Source organism: Panthera onca, chromosome A1 (assembly GCF_046562875.1).
Source record: "Panthera onca isolate mPanOnc1 chromosome A1, mPanOnc1 haplotype 2, whole genome shotgun sequence".
In the NCBI taxonomy this organism is placed as follows: domain Eukaryota; kingdom Metazoa; phylum Chordata; class Mammalia; order Carnivora; family Felidae; genus Panthera; species Panthera onca.
In genome coordinates, this window is record NC_138339.1 from 138,528,289 (window position 1) to 138,537,029 (window position 8,741).

The following is an 8,741-nucleotide window of genomic DNA, read 5'->3' on the forward strand; positions in this document are numbered from 1 at the left end:
AAGATACCATTTATACCCAGGTTGTTTGTCTCTCCACTCCTCACTCTATACTTCATTTTCTTGGTGTCTTTGAAAACAGTGCTGATACCCAAATTGGAGCTGAGAACTGCTTGCGATATTTTTATTCACGCTGTTCAAGACCCATTCAGTACAAAAGTAAAAGGTATGGACTTTTTAAAGGAAAATGTCCCTCTGTAGTCTATCTACACAGCAAAACAATGTGTTGAGAATTGAAGTTTATAGGGACAATAAAGAGATTCATGTTTAAAATGGAGATAAAACTCTAGCTCCATGAAGACTGCTTGAAAGCACGTAGCCTTTCACATGATGAGAACAGGGTTAAGAGTGTGTTCTTTGCGTCACACGCAAAATGTGACTTTAGAATGGTCATGCCAAGTGCCAAAAACTGGACTAGTTTCCGGCTACATTACTTTTCACTCAGGGGGACTAGGGAATTCAGGGAAACTGGTTTGTAGCCAGTTTCTTTGGGTCTTTATTGAAGAGTTTTTATTGAACAGAATGTCATCACCATGTTGGAAAACGTATTAAACCAGGGTTGTTATGATTAAGGGCTTTTAATTTTTTTTTCCCCCAACACAGAACAAACCCTACTTCTCTGACTTCTCCCTGGATCCACCAGAGAGAAGGCTCTAAATGTGAGCTGTTCAGGGAAGCCAATGTCAAGCTAGGTGCCCTTGTCAACAAGAGTGGGGTTGATGTGACCACACGGCAGCAGCCCCCTGTCACTCTTGCGTGCATAGGGAGAAAGACCACTAAGGCCCTTGGTGGCCTGTCGAAGTCACAGTGTGCACTTGATGCCCATCACAGAAGTGTCTGATGTGACTCCCTAGGAGGTTCAGAGGAGGCTCCCTTGTCATGCCATGGCTCGACAGCATACCTCAAACCCACAACGTGGGTTTTCATGCTGTCATGAAGTATTAGACCTAAGGGGTCTTAGAAACCATCTCTAAAGGGACAGATATGGACATAATGGAGGCACTGTGGTCTAGAAAGGGTAAAGGACTTTCTTAAGAGCATCGGGGAAAGAAGGTGGAGAGCTGGGATGGGGACTTGGATCCTACCACACCCAGAAGACTGCCTATACTCTACAGACCCACCCTTACTAGAGAATAAAAATAAAGCAAACCAAAGAAACACATACACGAGAGAAGGCTTGAGATGTTAAAGCAAGCTTGACTCTTTCCTGGTCAGAAGAGTTACTTCTCTGCTAACGTACTTGGACTAGGGCACCTAACGCTTGCTTTGAGTCTTCTCTTTTAAAGAGTAACAGAGTGATTAATTAACCACTGTGTACAAATCACTGTGCTCGGAGCTTTTGTAGAGAGCACAGAAGACCACCGCATGACCACAGGAAGCTCACGTGCCGGCGGATGAGAAGCGAGGGCAAATGATCTCAGAGGATCAAAGTCATGTGCATCAAGGGGGTAGCCACAGGTTATTTGTAGCTAAAGAAATATCGTGAGAGAACAGATTACATGGATATAAAATTTCTCTTCGTTAGTGGATCTTGACTGTGAAGGGGAAAAAAAATGAATGGTGTCTCTACAGGTGAATAACACAGCTAAGTTGAGGTGTTGCCATTCAAGTGACAGTCGAGTCATATAAATGCCCGTCTTCCTCTTTCAAAGTCAAAAGAGAAAATAATGTGCAATGTGTACGGATAAGAAACAAACGGACCCATAGTTTTTGTGTACTTTACAATTTAAGTGACCAACAATACACATGTCATAGCATTCTAGTTCTCTGCTGTGGGACTTGGTTACAGGGAGACGCACGTTCCTGCCGAGGTAACATTGATCAAATGCTACTGTGTGCCAGGCATTGTCACAGGCACTTTGATGTATTTTATCTCAAGCCCTCATCGCAGCCGTCCTATAAATAATGGCTACTATCTCCATTTTACAGATGAGAAAATTGGATTTTAGAGAGGTTAAGTAATGTGCCTAAGATCACATAGCTAACAAATAGCACAGCCAGAATTTTAACCAGATCTGAAGACTCCCAGTCTCTACGCTCTTCTCCTTTATCCCATTGCTAAAGCGTGCTGCTTTGGAGAATAGAGAAGGAAATGAATCATTTCCACCCGGAGAAACCAGAAGAAAACAGGGACGGGGAATGGTGTGGGCCTCAGAGGCACACACAGTATGACTGACCATGCTCCTGTCTTTTTCTTTCTCTGACAAGACCCCGTGTGCTACCCGAGAACCATGTGAGCACAGGTGGATTTGAACTCTTTTCTTCTGCCTCCTCCAGTGGGAGGGAAGCGTGAGGGGGTAGATTTGAGCCAGATTCCACATGCGTGTGCAAGCTGATGACTTTGGCGGTGAGCATACTATGCAGCTGTGCTGGGTTAGAGGGAGAAAAAGAGAAGGCGAGTCTGGAGCCTTTATGTACATAATGCATGTTCCTGACGCCCATGTTTGGAGGGCAATTTATGCTAGTTTGCCATTTTAGTAACCAAGCGTTTCTATTACAGTAAAGCAACTCGATATATCACAGGGAACCTTGGCTTTCACGACAAACCCTATCAACACCAACAAAAAGAACAAAACAACAAGATCACAAACGAGAAAAGGTTCTCAGAGCAAATTAGTTGGTATCAGACAATGGTCACAAAATATTCCGGTGAACTCTCTCTCTTTAGATAGGAAATATTTTTTTTTTTTTGTAATTAAGAAATTAAAGAGAAAGATAAGAGGATCTTCACTTCTGTATGAGTGAGGACATAATTCATGCCGAGCCTTTGAATTCTTATCACTTTTCCCATGATACTCATTTATCATGGTCATCTAACTGCTTATCAGGCCTGCAAGAGGTAAGACATCAAACAGTGCAAGCAATCTCGAGCCCTTGAAGAAACCATGATATTGGGCATGACCCTTCAAAAGGCGTCCTCATCAAACAGAAGCTATGTCAACTCTCTTGCCTGGCAAGAGGTTATAACGCTAAAGATAAAAGACTTGATGTTACCAGGAAAACAGGAGAAGCTACATTAAAAAAAAGACCGAGATAAATTTCCTCTTTTTTTTTTTTCCTGAGCTCTTTTCCATGATTGTTCTCTGCAATTCACTTTATACAGAATTGCTTGGCAACAGCTTTCTGAAGGAAAAAGCTTCGGGGAAAAATGTGTTGTTAAAAACTTAAAGAATTATTTATTTGTGTCATTTTATCTGGGATCTCCCAGCCTATCTGCCCGGCTGCGACGCAAAAATTCAAAGACACCAGAATGAGAAGGGACCGGGGAATTGGTTGAGAGAAAAGGGTTGGATGAAGAGCTCAACATGGCGTCACTGGATACATCATGATAAAATGTCACAGCCTCAAAAGAGTCCTGATATCAACGCATTCCACAGAAGGGAGCACCTACGTAAGGCTATCTACGTACGATCCAGGTGGACGGTGCGTAGACAGTAATTGAGCAGCTACATCTGAGCTGTCACAACCACAGCAATGTTCGAAAGCATCCGTCAGGAAGTGCAACAGGTCTATCCCTAGCTTTGGCTCCAAGCAGAGATTATGAAATCTTCACTCCTTCCACTGGCCTATGGAGGAACTCTCTCATCCTGTAGTGAGAGAGGGTGGGAGCAGCCTCACCGATGGGAATGCTGGAGATTGGCATTAGCAGAGCACAGTGGAAGGAAGCCTAGCCTTCTGTGGGGAGCCCCTGTAGCAGCTGAGGCTATGTCTTCACTAAGCACATAAGCAAGATGAATGGTATGAAACAAGATGTAGGAAGATAAAACCTTTTACACAAAGGAGGGTCTGGATGGAATGTGAGTGACCCAGAGTCACCCACTGGTCATACTAGGCAAAGGTTCATTTGCAGGCTCTTGAGTGCAGAGGAAGGGGGATCTGACATAAGCATCTCTCTTTCTTAGAGCATGAAGTCCACACCTGAGATCTGTGAGCTCCAGGCTTTCCCCAATGACCTCAGGGGGACCGGAAACATTTAAAATTGTTAGAAAAATTTGTAACGTTGTTGTGTAAATGTGCATTTTTCCCCCCGAGGAAATGATTCTCAGATGTGTCCAGAATGCAAAAAAAAAAAAAAAAAAAATGCTGAGCATGGCTTTAATACCTACTGTAATATAGGTAAGTGCGTTGCTCTTACGCACAGAGGATGTGTCATAACTCAAAAAGTTATTCTCAACACATTTTTCTATCGTCTTAGTTTTCATAGTTGTGAATTCAAAGACTCTTTTAAGTTTTTCCACATTGCTATATGCAAGAGGGCAGTTGCTGCCTTGTTATGGGCACCAACAGTTTGATTCAGAGTGTGTAGAAAACGAGATGAGGTTTAGTTCCAGATGTCTCCAGGGGCCAGGGGCTTATAGAAGGTCAAGCCATAATATGATAAAACACAGTGAAACTCATCCTTTCTCTTGGGAGGCTATGGAGAACGAAGGAGCGTAAGTCAGAGGAGCCACAAGTCAGTTCTTGTGAACAATTATTATAACAAAGTGCATGCCCGATACATTGCCAGATTTTCCAGATTTCCAGGAAAATTTAGAGATCTGAATTTTTCACAATTTCTGCTCTATCAAGGATATCCAGAAAAAGTGCTACTAGGATGTATGGATCTTTATTTGATAGAATACTGAGCTATAATCTTAGTTTTAGCTAACATGTATTACATGCCTTGAAATTTTTCTTTAAGGTTTGTACAACTCAAAATATTTTAATGTAAATGCTAATATGTAAGAATAAGTAGGCAGTTGGAAGTTCATTCCTCTTTAAAGGTGTAGTTGATCATATTTTCCGCACTATATAGAGGGTCACTAGGAAGAAGCCCAAGAAAAGCACCCCTTCGGGTGTTTGGAGGAGACGTGAACTTGATCTACGTTGTTTCCGAGGACAGATGGAACTTGTGATGTTCCTAATTCTGAAGAGCGGCCGATAGTATTTCAGAAAGGACGTTTTACCATGTATATCTAGAGAAATGAGGTAGCACAGAAGCACACAAATGAAAAAGAGCGTTTATGGAACCCAAGGTCCAGGTGTGTTTTTTTTCCCCTCCGGAGACGAGAAGAGCTGGTCACAAGTCAGAGCACTGGCGGTGAGACACAGAGGGCTCGTGATCTGGTGAAAAAGAAAGTGTGGGCTACTTGTTTTGACAAGAGAGGTGCGTCTACTGAACAGGAGGGTTGAGTTTCTCGTTTGTCCTGGACACCTACCAAGCTGAAAGACTCAGATACCAAACTCGACTCAGCCATACCCAGGAGACATTTACTCTCGCAAGCCCGGTAGCTAATGGGCAGTGTTGGAGGAAAGCCCTAAGGGATCACATGAGGTTTGCGTTCTGTTCTTGCAGAAATCCAATGCTTATGAAAAGGGCTGATTTCACGGTCGGCTAACTTGTAATCCCTTCGCTTTAGTTCCAGCCACAAGAGTCAAAGGGTACTTAGTATGTTCGAAAAGGCTTCTCTTTATGGAGGGAAATATGGAATTATTTTATATGCATTAGACCTCTATGTTTTATCTATGCTTTATATATACATAACATCGAGGTATAGTTGACACACAATGTTACATTACTTTCAGCTGGACAACAGTGATTTGACAACTCCATACATCATGCTGTGCCCCCCACAAGTGTAGCTACCAGCTGTCACCTTACAGTGCCATTACAGTACCATTGACCATATTCCCTATGCTGTACCTTTTATGCCTGTCGTTTATTCATTCTATAACTGGAAGCCTGTAACTCCCACTCTCCTTAGCCCATTTCGCCCATCCCACACACCCCCTCCTCTTTGGCACCCACCAGTTTGGAAACAGACCTGTTTCCACATTGTTTGTTCGTTTGTTTCGTTTTCAGATTCCACATAGAAGCGAAATCATATCTTATTAGTCTTTTGCTGACTTATTTCACTTAGTACAATGCCCTGTAGGTCCATCCATGGTTTTGCAAATGGCAGGACCTCATTCTTTTTTATGCCTGGATAGTATTCCACCGTATCTATACCACATCTTCTTTACCCATTCGTCTACGGTATTTCTATTTTTAATTTTTTGAGGAACCTCTGTGCTGTTTTCCATAGCGGCTGCACATGCCCACCAAAAGTACATCAGAACTCCTTTTCCTCCACATCCTTGATTAGGTCTTTGGACTTAAGGACACTCACAGGTGCCCACTGTGGGGGCCATGCCTAAGAAGAGAAGGACACTCTTTAAGATTGCTGTGGACTACTGTAGTAACCAAATGCATTTGTTCCAAAAGCTCTTAAAAGCTCAGCATCCATTTTAACTGCTTTGTAAGAAAAACTGAGCTGGAAAAGAGACAACCACATTAGTTCATTCTCTATATAACTTCTCTGTTGTCCCCTCAAACCCCACCGTTGGTTAAAGTTTTCACACATTTCTTGCTGCCCTATCAAAATGGGATATCCAGACAAAATCTTTCTAATGGTAAATTTCATATCTTATTTTATCCCCAGTGGCTGTTTGCCTAAAATTTGTTCCTTCTTAGGAGTCTCAAGTTAGTAGAAAAAGCAAGATCATTTATTTTGTGCCCCTCGAACAGGGAAGTGGTATGGAATGTTGATTTCTGATCAATCTCAAATTAAGAGAGAGTTTCTTCATCTTGTGTTGTTGTTGAAGGGAACCATTCTTTAGAAAATAAGATTTTTGGATCTCTGAATGTAGTGCATTCCCAAATTAACACAGAACACTTCTGTGAACTCTGAAACGCAAAGACCATTATTCATGATATAGAAATTGGTTAATTCGAAGAAAATTTTAAAGGAAAACAATCTATTTGTGGAAAGAAAAAGTAAACCATTAAAAAGTTTCTATAATTATCAGTCTTAAGCTTTCTACAAAATTGGAAAACGAGCCTGATTTTTGGAGGGCTTTTTGTGTGGGTGTATGTATGATATTCTGGAAAGAAGACCTGCCATGTGAGAGAAAAGTCTAAAGGAAGAGTCTTAGGCATGTCGCAGAAGAGTTAAAAGCATAGAAATCAGAAATCAGACTCATTCTAATCCCACCACCTCTACCACATATTATCCCCTCTGTAAAAGGGGAAAAAATTATAGTATCCACCTCATAGGGTTTTTGTGTTTTTGTTTGTTTGTTTGTTTCTTTTGAGACTTAAATAAGATAATACCTTCAAAATACTTAGAACACTGCCAGGCACATGGTAAGAATTCCTTTTGCTTTTTCCTTTTTTAAAAAACATTTACCATTCCCACAAGTGTGTAGTGATATCTTTTTGTGGTTCTAAATTTGCATTTTCCTGGTTAATCATGTTGAGTGACTTTTCATGACCTTAAAAGCTATCTGCGTGTTTTCTTTGGTGAACTGACTGTTCAAATGTTTCGTCCATTTTTTGCTCTAATAGGTGTATTAAATCTTCTCTCTTCACCATGTCCTAAGGAAAGGATGGTCATCCTGCACTGGCAGGGCAGGTCACAAGAGAAATGGTAAATACAAAATGTTCATAAAGAGTAACTCAGAGTTGCCTCATAGCCAGTCACTAATAGCAATGATGTATAGGAATAGAGAGAGGTTGGTAAATCGCATCTTTGTACTCTTAGGATTTGCTGTTGACTTGTCGCTGGAGGAGTTTCTAGTAGAATTTGGTTATGGTGCTGGTATCTGAGCACAAAGATAACATCCAATTTGGGGGGGGGTGCGGCTAACATGAGAGAAGTGACCTCCAGCCTTTCAGACAAGGAGACACCTGCTTTGACTTCCAGTAATGTCAGATCTTGCTCACTCTGGTGGCCTTTTTGATGTATCTCCGTTGGCTAGGTTATAGACCCCAGTTATTCAATCAAACACTAATGTATGTGTTGTTTTGAAGGTATTCTGTAAATGTGATTAAAGTCCATAATCAGTTGACTGTAAGAGAGAGTGTCCTAGTTAATTTGGGTGTGCTTGATTCAATCCATTGAAAGATCTCAAAAACAGAGTTGAGCCTTTCCTGAAGGAGAAGAAACTTCCCCTGTGGCCAGCCTGTGACAGAGAGTTACCTGTCCTGATGATGTGCCCTGTGGGTTTTCGCCTTGCCTAGTTAGCCTTGACAATTGCATAAATCAACTTCTTGGAATAAATTTCTCTTTTTTCAAGAAAAAAATTATTTATTTATTTTGAGAGAGAGAGAGAGAAAGAGAGAGATAGAGAATGAGCAAGGGAGGGGCAGAGAGAGAAGGAGAGAGAGAATCCCAAGCAGGTTTCACACTGTCAAGGCAGAGCTTGATGTGCAGCTCGAACTCAGGAACCGTGAAATCATGACCTGAGCAGAAATCAAGAGTCAGATGCTCAACCAGCTGAGACACGCAGGTACCCATCTCTCTTTTTTCATATATTATAATATATATTATATTATATTATATTATATTATATTATATTATATTACATTATATTATACTATATTTTATTATTATAAAATATTATATTATTATTATTATTCTAAAGTAGGCTCCACACCTAGCATGGGGCTCAAACTCCACGGCCTTGAGATCAAGAGTCACATGCTCTACCAACTGAGCCAGCCAGGTGCCCCATAAGTCTCTTAATATAATACCATACTGGTTCTGCTTTTCTGGTTGAACTTTGATACAGTCCTCCACTGACTAGCTTCGTCTTGGCCCACGTAGCCTTGGCCTCGTTTTTCATAAAGCTGTTTTAGCCCACACAACTTTTAAAAACCAAATTCATTTCAAGTTGTTTCTTGCAAACAAGATGTGACTGCAGCTAAAACAAAAATACTTCCA

General features: G+C 41.2%; 1 non-coding gene across 1 annotated transcript; it reads right to left on the reverse strand.

Annotated features, from left to right (window-relative positions):
* Positions 1–8,451: 8,451 nt before the first annotated feature.
* Positions 8,452–8,525, reverse strand: TRNAK-CUU (transfer RNA lysine (anticodon CUU)). Its single transcript has one exon. It is a non-coding gene; the product is annotated as a tRNA-Lys (tRNA).
* Between the last annotated feature and the right edge of the window lie 216 nt (positions 8,526–8,741).